The following is a 12,965-nucleotide window of genomic DNA, read 5'->3' on the forward strand; positions in this document are numbered from 1 at the left end:
GCAGACTGCCTGCCCCCTCTACTTAGAGACCAGTAGAGATCTGCCTTCCCTACCTCCTGTGACAGGAGGGAGAGAAGTAGGCTGACCCCTTTCCTAGGGACAAGCACTGAACCATTAAAGAGAAGGAGAAGCAGTACAGGAGGAGGCTCTTACATAATTTTGGGCCCTCTGTGGTTTTGTTTGCTGTGGGGAGAGGGAAGGTAAGCATGTGTGGATGAGGTGAGTGGAGGGCACTTTTGGTTGGCAGAGACATGTGATCAGAGGGGAGGGAAGGGGGACTTGATTTGGGGAAATTAATAAGCATTGATGGTGGCACTGTGGTGAAATGTAAACAAGCTCTTTTGTTGTTGCCTATTGCAAGGAGGAGGAGAAGGACCTAGGAGTCCTGGTTGATCGTAGGATGACTATGAGTAGGCAATGTGATGTGGCCGTTAAAAAAGCTAATGCGGTCTTGGGATGCATTAGGCGAGGTATTTCTAGTAGAGATAAGGAGGTGCTAGTCCCGTTATATAAGGCTTTGGTGAGACCTCATTTGGAGTATTGTGTGCAGTTTTGGTCTCCCATGTTTAAGAAGGATGAACTCAAACTGGAACGGGTACAAAGAAGGGCCACTAGAATGATCCGAGGAATGGAAAGCCTGTCGTATGAAAGGAGACTTGAGGAGCTCGGTTTGTTTTCCTTAACCAAAAGAAGGATATGAGGAGATATGATTGCACTCTTTAAATATATCAGAGGGATAAATACCAGGGAAGGAGAGGAATTATTTCAGCTCAGTGCTAATGTGGATACGAGGACAAACAGATACAAATTGTCAGTCAGGAAATTTAGGCTTGAAATTAGACGAAGGTTTCTAACCATCAGAGGAGTGCAATTCTGGAACAGCCTACCGAGGGAAACAGTGGGGGCGAAGGACCTCCATGACTTTAAGATTAAGCTGGATAAGTTTATGGAGGAGATGGTATGATAGGATAACGGGCTTAGTCAATAGGTCAATTAAGTGCCACACTGGTAATTAGTACAATGGGTCGATGATAGGATATTGTTAGCCTTTTTCCAGAGGGTATAGCTGGAGAGTCTTGCCCGCATGCTCGGGGTTCAGCTGACCACCATATTTGGGGTCAGGAAGGAATTTTCCTCCAGGGTAGATTGGCAGTGGCCCTGGAGGTTTTTCGCCTTCCTCCAAAGCATGGGGCAGGGGTCGCTTGCTTAAGGAGTGGGTGGATCGGCTTATGTGGCCTGCATCTTGCAGGAGGTCAGACTAGATGATCATAATGGTCCTGTAAACGGGCTACTCACCGCCGCGGCGCCTCCCGCTGGTTTTTCCGTGGAATTAGCTCTTTTTCACCCCGGAGCGCCCTCTGCTGGCCGGTGGTCCGCCTGTTTTCCTCTCGGCCCTGTGTCCCTCCCAGGAACCCCCACCCTGCTTTCCCCGCTTCGCCTCAGAATGGCTACTGCCCAGTCGTGCTCTAGCCCCAGCTCCTGGGACAGACTGCAGTATCCGCCTTCTCATCACAGGCAAAGGGGTTTGGACCTGCTGCCTTGGCCTACCCCTAGGTCGCCCCTTGCAACCCCCAGTACCTGTGGCCTACCGCTATGCTGCAGCCTGGGGTTTTCCAGGCCAGAGCTCCCCAGCTCCCTAGCCTGTTCCCAGCCCTGCTTCACCCAGGTACTTTAGCTCTGCTCATAAGCAGCCAGGCCCATCCCTCTCTGAAGGCAGAGAGAGACTGTCTGGGCTCTGGCTTCCCTGCCTTCTTATAAGCCCCAGGGCTTCAGTTTGGGGCATGGCCCCAGCTGCGGCCACTTTCTTACTCAGCCCAGCTTCCAGAGCCACCCCTCTCAAGCCCTGGCAGGCAGCTTTTCAAGCCCCTCTGGGCAGGAGCAGGGTCCACCCTGCTACAGGTCCCTTCTGATCTTGAATTCTATGATTCTATGATTCTATTGCATGGTTTTGTGGTTGTTACATTTTGTCTGTCTTGTCTATATTTTAAGCTCTCTGGGGTTGTTGAATGTATTTTACCATGTGCTTTTTCAGCACTAGCACAAGTCCTGATTGGGGCTTCTAGCTGCTATGGTATTCCAATATATAAATAATAATAATGTAGCATCACGAGTATCCATATGAATGAAGCAAGACCACAGTGTCAAAAAGTCTAACAAACTTTAACTGAGTCAGAACCTGAGTTTTCACAAGATCTGAAACCACACATTGAAGAACACTTTGTTTCATTTTCCCCAACCTCTCTCTCAAACCACACCACATGTTACACAGACTGTGGGAGGAGATGTGCATAACAACAAAATAGCTATAAAAGCTGTATGATAAAGAAGTAGGTATGCAGAACAGTTAAACTCTGTTTTCATTTTATGCCTGACGAAAGATGCAATGATGGATACTGGGAAGTGGTCTTTTCTGATTCTCCTCTTGGGCAAGTAAGGAAAAGGTATTGCTGGGTGCTGGCAATAGATGGCACAAGTGGTAGTCTGGCTTCACTAACCTCTATCTCCCACCAGTATATAACCCTGGTGCCTGACCAGTCAGGAGCTTTGCTCAGTGCCACTGAAAGGTGAATCGAAAGGATTACAAAACAGACCCTCCCCACACACACCATAGGCAGCATATGGGAAATCTTACAAACCATCAGTGTAGGGAAGACAGTTACATGTCACTGAGAGAATTGCATCCTGTTCAAGAATGCTGGTTTTTGGGTAATGTTTCACGATATTTTTCCAAATCTGAAATTCTCTTGGGATAAAACCAGACAGACAGATTTTCATATTTGAGTGAAGCAGCACTGATTCTTTTAATGTTAAAATTAGAATGAAGAAGAATACTTTGTTAGATTAATCTGAAACATAAGGCCTTGCATTATAGAAAAACACTCCAGTCAGCAATTTATTTTTACTAGGCTATAAACTCTTTAATTTCCATATAAGGCATATGTCAAAAGCATGGCCTTTCATATAAAAAAGTCATACAACTTCATGGAACATACATAAGGGGTCTCCCACTGAAATCCCGATGGTTAGAATGGAAACAGGATCTGGCCCAATATTGAGTCTGTGTTGAATTTTCTTCTACAAACTGTAACTGAAAGGAAACTAATCTAAAAGTTTCCTGTGGAAAAGGTATATAGGCATAGAAAAGAGATAAGAGAATATCATAAGGGACAGTAATATAGATTAATACAGTTTTAATAATAACCAAAGCAATAATACTATAGCACTGGAAATCTGAGATTCCCCAACAGAAAGAGAATGGACAATTTCTTCAATAGAAATAGCCTCTTATGGAAAAAAGCACACAGATTACAAAAGTACAAAGACAAGTATGAGAGCATATAGGATTCCTTTCTAGAGTACATCCCCGACTAATTCTTTTACTTTCTTTTGTAATATATCCTAACTTCTTCTCTCTTTTTCATATCCATCATGTGCAAAACTGGCAAAGTTTAAGAACTTCAAAGTAAATCATAAACAGTAACACTTTTTAAAAAAAAAGATGCTCTATCGAAGTTGTACATTTGTCTGACAATTTCAACATGCTGTTGGACTGTTTGTCTTTGAAACTAATAAAATATTGAATAGAACAAGTTAAGATAAAAAGGACCAACTGTTCTGCCCCTAAAAAAGGCAAACCTTCAGATTTCCAGAACTCCCCAGATATTTTAATTGGTCTCAGGAACTAATCATTTGTTGGAGGCAATGGTAGCTGAGTGGATTTTACAAGGATCTGGCATAAGGGTGGCTGCATCATGATTATGAATATTATCTGGAATAACAGAGAAGGGACTCAGTCCTCTTCCCATTTATGTTAACATTCCCTGTAGGGGAGAAAGATAAAATTTAGAATGGACTTTTCTCTCAACCAGACAGTCATAGGAACCAAAAGCAATCAGCTGAAGTGTGTAATTTGGTGAAAATGGTCACAAACTTATTTGAGGTACCATTTTTTCCTCTTAGATTTGCAAAAATATTCCTGAAAAATAAACTAAATTCAGCCTAATTCGAACATCTTTCTGCCATGTAACCAAGAGGGACAAGGGAAGCAACATACAGGCCTTGATTCAGCAGTCCATCCCTATTCAGTAAAGTGCTTAAGCAAATCCTTAACTTTAAGCACATGCTTAATTCCCAGGGATTTCAATGGGACTTAAGCACATGCTTCAATACTTTGCTGAATAAGGACAGCCATAAGAACATTCTTAAATGCTCTGTTGAATTATGTTTACAGGGAGGAAAAGACATACATCAGCAGCTTTCCAACAGACCTTAACAACAGAGTGCTGGCAATATGGTGACAAATTGAATGCCACTGGTGTAAGTAATGAGGGATTTTCTGTGTGGCCCTGAAGTTAGAGTAACTTATTTTTGATACCAGATTGCAAGACATATTGCTAGCAGTTGGAGGAAGATAGACTCTTATTCACTTGTGTACATTACAGACTACTGTTGATGTACTGGATATAGATATTTAATTGTATACAAACATAGTGCCATGCACTACACAATGAGTTTGACACCTCCAGTGTGTACTGATGGGAATTTTGATAAAACATAATACGCTTTGGCATCAGTAGAAAAAGACTCTTGAAAATATTTATTACAGCTCATATTTGAAGATTGGGAATCTAATTGAGGGTGCTATGGGAGATTACCTTAGAAAAAATGATGTATAGTGTAGAAAATGTTTTATAAACTAAATTTATACTTGCCCTGAATATTACATTTTGTGTGAGAATTTTGTGTTTTCCTCCAAGCACCTGGCTGTAAGGATTGTTCTTGATTTGGTCTGTCTTCCTTTTACATTCAACTTCTCCACCTTTGTAGTGATGAGAACCAAATACCTTTGCCAGGAGAGTTGGACACAGTGTTAGGGACCTCTTGCGACATTTTCCATGGATACTAACCCTAACATCACTCTTTATTCCAGATGTTGTTTATTACTTTTTATTCTGTAATCCTCATAAGGAGGAAAGTGGTGACTTTCCACAATTCCTGTGTAGTTTTTTAAAATAAAATATATAAGTATTTTTAATGATTCTGTCATTCACAAGATTGACACCTACACTCCTGGCAGCTGTTTTGTAATTAAGATAGTGGTCTTTTCTCCAGTGTTTAATGTATGCATTAAAAACAAATCAATCAAATAAAATCCTTCACTTCCTGTCTTTGTAGCTGTTAACATCATCTTTATGTTAGAGAACCATATGGCTCTGGTTGTTTCAGATTCACAAGTCAGTTTTATTTAAATATAAATTGTGTGTTTAAGTAGAAATGAAAACGTGTAATTAAAATCAGGCTGTGTTATAGAAATGGGCACTTCTTAATGAAAATGCAAACATACCCAAAAAAATCAGAGGTGCTGTAAACCAAAGTGCTTTCTAATAAGTAAATTATGGCACTGTGCTAAAATATATTTTCTGATTTCTTCCCTCCAATAAGGACAAGTACAATTCAATATATTCCTTCAAGAGGAAGTATACCTGTAATTACTGGTAAAATGTAACTTCTGGTTTTCAATATCAAAGATAAAGAACAAGAAAAGAAATCTGAAACAAACCTTTAAAATAAGGACCAAATATACATCACAGGGAAAAGTAGATATACTCTTGATGAATCCTCTTAGACTGTGAAAATTGCATAAGTAGACAGGATAAATGGGGTTTAGAGAGATGAACATGAATGAAATGTGCTTTTCAAGACTATATAAGAGATAGTAAAATGTAGTGAATTGGTTAATAAATAGAAGTTTAGGTTTGGGTGATATACTTTGAAAGTGATAACCAAAACCTCAATAAAGTAATACTATAGAAGGTGAACGGGAACAACTTCATTTTTTTACATTAAGAATACATCTCACACTTTTTAAAAGCAATATTAAATATCTAAAAATGCAGTGTGTTAAACAACACTCAAAACTGAAATAAGTGCCAGTGGAGCTGGTTCTAAACCCTAGAAACCTGCAGGGTGGTATTAATATATGATTTTTCTTACTGCTTAGAATAGAAGTATTTCACATATAAATACCCACTTCAAAAATAACAAAAGACAAGATTTGTCATAGCATATGATACAGTTACACTGCTTCTATTAAAAGATACCGCTAGAAGTCCATAAATCACTGGATTTAAGCAGAATTTATAACTGAGAGTCAGATTGCATGTGAACTATATTTAATGTTACTAGTTCCATGGTAAGAGATTACTTGAGATGTCTTTACAAAGTATCAGGGTCTGCTTTTGCAGGCCATGAGTGGAGCTGAGTATCCACAACTGACATTGACTTAAAAGGGAGCTCAGGATGTTCAGCAACTCATAGGATCAGACCCAAAAATAATCAGTGGGGACAGTGTATCAGCCATCAGTTCAAATGTGTCAGCCATCTCCACCAATAACATTTAATGGCAGAGATTACTAAAGGGAGACTATATCATGAACATAAATTGTAGTACAAGCAGACTGGTTAGTATTCTAGTCTAGTCTACTCTACTCTAGCCTAGTTTATTTCTTATACTGTTCCCATTATCATCATATCTGAGAACCTTCCAGAAGTGCACTAAGTAATGTATCTAGCATCCCTCTCCAGTGCAATGTGACTGTCATTCTTTCTCCAGGCTGCGATTGGGTAGGTTTTGCTATAATGAGAAATGAGTTCATTTAAGGAGTGCATATTTTTTATTTTATAACACATTATTCTTTTGATTTTAATTTTTTTGCACTTTAAAGGCCCATCTGTATTAACCATAACAAATACAGTTTAATATATAACCAGGAGATACACTTATATTGCTTTAGATAACAACTAAGGTATTGTTATGACAATAAAATGCTAATTGATAAGGATATGGAACTTTATCTTCACCTGGCTACTAGTAAATAGCTAATCTGAAAAAATTAGCTAAATTGATCCATACCGGCATTCTCCCTGAGACTTCAAGTCTGTTAAATTTTAAATACTGATGAAAGATCAAGGCTATGTAAGATATACACTGATATTCTCTCTGAAATCAATTGAAACCAGGAGGCAGATTTTTAAAGATGAACTATAGGAACAAAAGGATAAGCCACATTAAACAGGACTTTCAGTTTACTTCATACAATGTTTATTGTTTTCTAACTGAGAAGTCTTTTCTAAGTGAATCTGGTGTATCTGATTGCCATTATAAAATAGTGTATGACCAAATAATCCTTTAAATTCCTTTGTAACTAGTTCTGCCCAGTTTTAACCTAAAATGAACTGTTGCTGTTCAATTTGTTGCACTGGTTAGAAAACAACTCCAAGAACTCCTGCAATGGCTTTTAGACAAATGATTCCTTTTCGCTCTTCTGAATAAAGATAATTAAAGACAGAGTGCCAGATCTTCAGGTGATGTAAATTGGTATAGCTAATAGACATTACTGGTGCTATGTTTATTTACACCAGCTGAAAATCTGGTCATATAATCATCTACTTGTGATATAATTAATCCTCTCTTTGTTGCAATATCCTTTTAAAATGTTTAAGACAAAAGATTTTTCCCTAATGATTTCCCCTTTCTAGCACATCAGAAGCCAGCATAACTGACTAGTTTAGACTGACTGGCACTGCTGTGGCCAGAATGATTATGAATTAACTGCTGCTACAGAGCAAGTGGAGAAACTTTGCTGTAGTGTTTTGTATCATGACACCAAAATGGTTTGATTCACACATTGTTTGTTTCATTTCTCAGTGACAGTGTGACTAAAAATCTACTAGATATTTAATAGATATGGGTTCAGATAACCAAAAGAAATTGGTTAGCACATTTTGTGATCAGAAACTTGATGTAAATGAACACTATTTTAAAAAATATCACTTCTTTGGAAAAAGACGCATCATAGAAATAGTCATTATTTGAGACAACACATCTTCCTTGAATTTTTAATGGCATACCTGACCATCTGTAATAAACATATATTTATAAACTTTAGAGTTAGTAGCTGGCTTTAAAATGACAACACGGATAAAAAGTGATGTATTTTGGCATAGAAGATCTGGTTCTCTTGTCACATGAATTTTACACCCAAGTAATTCCATTAACGCATTTGAAATTACTCCTGATCTATACTGGTGTAAATGAGAAGTGAATTGGGACCAAGATATCTAATGCTAAGTAAAGATAAAGATGAGCAGTCTGCTATATTGAAAGCCAGAAGAAACACAAATGTGGAAACAGTTCCTTGCTTCTTCAATATCGCGGGAGGTCCACCGAAGCCGCGGGACCAGCGGACCCTCCGCAGGCACACCTGCAGGAGGTCCACCAGAGCCGCGGGACCAGCGACCAGCAGAGCGCCCCCCGCGGCATGCCGCCGTGCTTGGGGCGGCGAAATGTCTAGAGCCGCCCCTGCCCAGAGTGCCTGGAACAATGGAGTCTTGGTCCATGACTGGCCTCCTCAGCACTACTGAAATTCAAATATTCAATAATAATAATAATAATAATAATAATTAATAATGCTACCCAGGAATTTCCACATGCACCTTCTTTAAACTCTCAGTAATGGTGAAACATAAATGGGACATTAACTATTGATGAAAACAGTATCCAGAAAAACAAAGTTTTCTCTTCACTAAGAGACATATTCTTGTAAAGCACCTGTATCATTGTGTTTGCAGTCAACCATAGGAGCATATGGCAGAGTGCAGACATCTATCACACTTATCTATGCATGCAGATGATGTTTGTAACCACAGACCTGTCAGAGAAACTTATTGATTCTAGCATGTGCATCTGCATTTGATTTTTGGGTGCAATTTTAGAGGTCAGACTGAAAATCTGGCCCTCTGTAAATAATGCATCTGCTGTTTTTTGGCTTCATAGTAGGTTTGTGGGAACTCCGGGTGTCCGTATTTCTTGGCTTGGAATACAAAGATTAACTTTTACTTAGATATTAGTTGCTACATTTCATCTTGAAATGTCCCATGAGCACAGCTTGAACTCTCTATGGGCACACTGGAGATGTTACAACTGTTCATGGATCCTTCCTCTTCTGTGGTCGACACAAATGCTTCCCATGCCTGGACCATGTGATCTGTGCCTCTGGTTGTATCCACTATCCCATAACAATTGTCTGTGCACCCTATAACCATTTCTATCCTCTGAAATAGTCTCTCAGAGCTACTGGTTGTCATCTAGATGCTAATTAGTTCTAGTCCCTTCTCCTGGCAAGTGTAATAGTCTATTGATCACATTCCTCCTGGATATTTGCATTCAGCTGATCTAGTCTAATATACAGGCTGTGTTTGAGTAGCAACATAGCAGGAGTCTCTTCAGCCATATTTTGTAGACATTTCTATAAATCAGATAGCCTAGAACTCCTGACGTCTAACTCTGACTTTGCCACTGACTTACTATGTAGCCTCGGGCAAATCACTGAATCTGTGAGATCTTCATTTTTCCCATGTTTGTAAAGTGCTATGAAAATATAAATGCAAAGTTCACATTCTACTTCCGTATGGGAGAGGAAATGTGTGATGAGTTACAAATCAAGAGTGACAGAATTTTACATTAAGTAGATTGTTTTAAGTGAGACATATGATTCTAAAATGGTAACTTTTAGGCGTAGATTACAGGTAACCCTGTGCAAAGAAAACTCTTTGAGGGCATAGGAAGCCTTGTCCCCTTCCTTTGCATCTCTTTTTAAGGCCTAGCCACAATTCTTCTCTTTAACCTAGGTTCAAACAGGGTCTAACATCACCATTAGAGTTCTGAAAAGATGAGTGGGGAAAGGGGTGAGGACAGAGCCCTATCTTCCTTTTGTATCAGCCTGCAGCGTGAAGCCAGCATAGGAATGAACGCACACGGTAGCCTGTTAAAGGGTATCGCTGCCTCCACTTTGCGAGCCACCTACTCTGGGGACTGCAACTGGTACAGAGCCCCTCTATACTCACCCCGCTGAGGGCTTAAGAGCTATAACCTTAACTATTATCTCAGTTAATTGAATCTTGTTATGATTTGTACAATTAATACAGAATGTGAGCTCTGCAGCATCCTCTTAAAATATTAAGAACAAATTAACTAGAATACTTGGTTTTTAAGCAGGATAGGAGAGAACAAGTATCAGTGGTCTTGTCTTTTTATACATGCATATTTCTTTATTAATGAAAACTATACTTGGGGAGAGAGAAAAAATCTTGTCATAAGAACTTCCATTTTTCTTCTACTGAGTCAGAACAAATATTTCTATGTACATCAAAAATGACAGGACAAATGTTTATTTCTCATGTTTAGCTGCTTACAAAATAAAGGCCATGTGTAAAACAACAGCTCAAAATGTTAATATATCATTAGCTTTCTGAAGAATCATATGCGAAAGAAAAACAAGTGCCTATGTACAACAACATCTTTACTTTGTGCATGTAGCTTTTGCTGACAACTAAGCATTCAGAAAACTCAGCTGTGTACCTACTGTAAACTGGGCCGGTGCAACCATTTAGGCGACCTAGGCGGTGGCCTAGGGCACTAGGATTTGGGGGGCGGCATTTTCTTTGGCAGCGACCACGGCGGCCGGATCTTCAGCCGCCCCAGTCCCCACTGGCATTTAGGCGGAGGGAGCTGGGGCAGAGGGGCGTGGGGAGGGCCGCCTGCAGCAAGTAAGGGGGGGGCGCGGCACTCAGGGGAACTCCCCGCCCCAGCTCATCCCTGCCCTGCCTCCTCCCCAAGCACGCTGTGGCTGCTTCACTTCTCCCGCCTCCCAGGCTTGCGGCGCCTAAGCTGATTGGTGCCGCAAGCCTGGGAGGTGGGAGAAGTGAAGCAGCCACGGCGTGCTTGGGGAGCTTGTGCTCGTGTGCGGAGCAGGGGTGAGCTGGGGCGGGGGGGCAGCCTCAGGGCAGAGGGTGGGGGATGGGGAGCTACCGCAGGGGGCGCCTCATGGCCGGGGCTTGGGAATGGGGGAGGGCGCAAGGTGGAAGTTTCACCAAGGGCACGAAACATCCTTGCACCAGCCCTGACTGTAAACCTTCAGTTTGATCCTATTAAAGCTGTCATTAATGCTGAGATACATGAAATCAAATGTATTATTCATTCACACTGGCTAGGGTAATTGCAGCAAATGTTTTGGGTGTAAGCCAATTAAGATGGAAGCTCTGTGTACAGTGTAGAAATGGTCAAGATTGTCCAAATTGCTATGATAGACACAGACATGTAATATGAAAAAGATGAAGGAAAATCCATAGTTAGGCAGAATTCCAAGACATACTTATGAAGGACCCAGGGCTGATCAGCAATCATTTAGTAATATGGTAGGTGATGTGGTTATTGAGACAGTTACTATCTGGCTATACTGGATTATTGGAATATTAATTGTATGTGTATGTTGGTTAAGTTTAGAAGTTAGGCTGTTAGGAAGCAAGCTGGAAGGCAACACAGTGGCTAATGTTAAGAAACCTCCCAGTGAACACATGTAAAAGGATAAATGGACACAAATCAGATATTAGGAATGGCAATATACAAAAACCTGTAGGAGAACACTTCAATCTCCCTGGACACATTAGCAGATTTAAAGGTAGCTATCCTGCAGAAAAAAAACTTCAGGACCAGACTTCAAAGAGAAACTGCTGAGCTTCAGTTCATCTGCAAATTTGACACCATCGGCTCAGGATTAAACAAAGACTGTGAATGGCTAGCCAACTACAAAAGCAGTTTCTCCTCCCTTGGTGTTCACACCTCAACTGCTAGAAGAGGGCCTCATCCTCCCTGATTGAACTAACCTCGTTATCTCCAGCCTGATTCCTGCCTCTGGAAATTTCCACTACATGCATCCGACGAAGTGGGTATTCACCCATGAAAGCTTATGCTCCAATACGGCTGTTAGTCTATAAGGTGCCACAGGACTCTTTGCTGCTTTTATGGTGGGTGTGAGGGGATCATAAAGAAACAATGCCTGAGCTATTAGCTATTTCTAGGTCGCCAGCCAAGTTGTTTTGCCAAGACTGGGAGACAAAAGATCCAAAGGACACTGAACAGTTAAAAAGACACTCTAGAGAGAAGGGAGGAGGCAGGTCAGTGAGCTGTTTAGGAGAAACAGGCTGACACAGGGTATGTCTAAATTAGTGACTGTACACATGTCCATCTGCATGGTTGTGCCATAAACCCCTATTGTCCACAGTTAAACATCACCACATGCCTGAAGGTGAGGAGAGGGCAAGCAAGCCAGCATGCCTGAAGGGTGTGATTAAGTACACACAGCATCTATGGCACAGCCCCATACTTGTGCCAGTTTGCAGTGTGGACGGGAGTAAAAGGTAACAGCTCTTGAGTTTCCATAGTCCTCCACTCTCCCTTACCCTCATACATGTTATGTAATGTGCAGCAGGCAACAATTATACGAACTGCTTTAGCCACATTGCCATCCAGGTGAGTGAATAGGAAGCACCAATGAGACTTTAGCCCACCAAATTCACACTCCATGACCATTCTGCAGCTATTGAGCTTTTAACTGAGATCACTTTTCACAGAGTCATTGATATTGGAGTACGGTTTCATGAGCCAAGTTAAGAGTGAGTATATGGAGACTCCCAAAATAACTGTTGGCACAGACACACCGTACAGAACAATATCACTTCTGAGGAACAAAGTCCTTTCCTCCCCCATCAAATACAATTTCCTCAGCACCCGGGCATCATGAACCTTTCCAGTGTTTTCCAAGTTTGTGTTAATGAATCTACTTTGTGGTCCATTAAATCTTGCATACACAAGTACTGGATTGGGTATATGTTTGCGTACACTCTCCATAGCCATGCTGAATGTCCACATATGATGCACTGGACATGGGTATAGTACTGTGTACACACATATACCCTTTCCACACTGCTGCTGTTATGTGACATTACCATTTTAAGGGTGGCAGCCCAGTGTTCTGTGTGTCACAGGGAGACACTCTAGGAACTGCTTTGCTGTGTGTTGTTGGTACCATCCCCTGCCTTCAGACATTTGTCAATGGCAGTTTCTG

Source organism: Mauremys mutica, chromosome 8 (assembly GCF_020497125.1).
Source record: "Mauremys mutica isolate MM-2020 ecotype Southern chromosome 8, ASM2049712v1, whole genome shotgun sequence".
Taxonomy (NCBI): Eukaryota; Metazoa; Chordata; order Testudines; family Geoemydidae; genus Mauremys; species Mauremys mutica.